We start from the raw sequence: 1,983 nt of genomic DNA, 5'->3' as shown, positions 1-1,983 counted from the left end.
GTGTGTGTGTGTGTGTGTGTGTGTGTGTGTGTGTGTGTTTCCCCAGAAATTGAAAGTGAAACAGACTTAGGAGCATGACTAGGGCTCAGACTGAACTATATGCTGGAGAGAACAAGATTGGCCCATAGCCTGTGAGCAGAACCTGGCAAGGTTTCAGTGACATGGGGTCACATGCGAAGAACCTGTAAAATGGAAAATGCCCCGCTCACCACACCCTCTCTACCTGCATTGCCCAGAGTCCAGACTGCAAGTGGCAAACACCTAGTGTAAATACAGTGAGCACCTGAGAGGCCAGGAGTTATCTCTTCCTGAGCACTTAGTCCAAGACAAAGGCCAAGACACCCTCACCAGGCATCTCAAGCAGGTAGCGACATGAGATAACCAGTAGATTTTCCAGAAGGGAAAGATTGTGAGAAAATTTGCTGCATTGGTCAGCCTTACAGCCCCACAGACCCATGGGTAATCTGTAATCCAGACCGGAGGGAAATGAGCGTACCAAATACCTACCGGTCTCCTTTGGTGCTGGTAGAACAGAAGTTCTCAAGCTGTAGGTTGAGAACCTTTTAGGAGGGGTGCATATCAGATATCCTGCATATTAGATATTTACATTGTGATATTTACATTTATAGTAGCAAAAGGTAGTTATGAAGTAGTAATGAAATAATTGCGTGGAGGTAGTGGGGTTCACCATAACATGAAGGGATAGAGAGCTACTGTGGTGGTAAGAGCTGGGCTTTCTGATCCAGCATACACATTTTCCTGGAGGGAAATGGGGATGGGGAACGAGGACAATGGCTTCGAAGGCCCTTCCATAGGGAGGAATTCCCTGCCATCCTCACATGGTTCCGGATCCCATTAGGTCTCCCCTCCCACCCTGTCTTTGCACCTCTGCTCTGACTCTCACCCTGCTTCACTCACACCTCGTGCCAAAGGGAGCGATTTTAAAATACAATCATACCATATTTATTTATGTGGTGAGTGTGTGCATACCTCTATGTGTGTGTGTGTGTGTAAGCACACTCCAGCATAGGCTTGTGTGTATGTGTGTGGTGCTGGGGTTAGAACCAGGGCACCATGAATTTTAAGAAAGCATTGCTCTCAGGATCATCATGGAGAACTCATCCTACATACTGCTGCAGGACCTTGGGTCTCTTTGGCCTTTCCTCTCCATCTCTTTTCTACAGACAGACTGGCCTTCTCAGCTCCTTATTTGTACAAGATCCTCCTGCCCCTGGTTTTTGTTGTTGTTGTTTAAGATTTATTTATTTATTTATTTATTTGACATAAGTACACTGTAGCTGTCTTCAGACGCACCAGAAGAGGGCATCAGATCTCATTACAGGTGGTTGTGAGCCACCATATGGTTGCTGGGATTTGAACNCANGACCTTTGGAAGAACAGTCAGTGCTCTTACCCACTGAGCTATCTCACCAGCCTTTGGTTTGGTTTTATACACTGATGTGGTCACGCCTTGTGATTATATAATCACGTTTGTGATTATAGATGTAGAGTTGGTTGGAGTTTAGTTGGACTGGTGAAAAGATGGGTTATACCAGTCTTTCCCACACTGGAGTACAAGCTTTCTTTTATCTTATCAAGGGTTTTGCTTTGTAGCCCCAGCTGGGTTTGAACTGAGTCCTCCTGCCTCAGCTTCCCACATGCTGAAATAATAGGTTTGTACCACCAGGCCTAGCTTGGACTATAAGCTTCTGAGGCCAAACATCACAGCTCATTTTCTTCCCTATTGTAAGCTCATGTGCACAGCACATGCCCTACCTAGCACATCAGTTGACCAAGGGGGTGGGGGATAGATAGAGCCACTGCTCCTCACTCCCTTCTAATCGGGCTCCACTCAGCCAGCTGGTGGTATGGTGGAGCCTTGTGAGCAGGTCTGCATGTCTATGGGTACTGAGGGTCATCTAGCTTCTAGATCCTGGCCAAGAGATTGGTACCCAGAAAAAGTCTCATGTCATGTATAGAACT

The sequence above is a fragment of the Mus caroli genome, chromosome 6, assembly GCF_900094665.2.
Source record: "Mus caroli chromosome 6, CAROLI_EIJ_v1.1, whole genome shotgun sequence".
Classification (NCBI taxonomy): Eukaryota; Metazoa; Chordata; class Mammalia; order Rodentia; family Muridae; genus Mus; species Mus caroli.
This window is presented reverse-complemented; position numbering follows the sequence as displayed.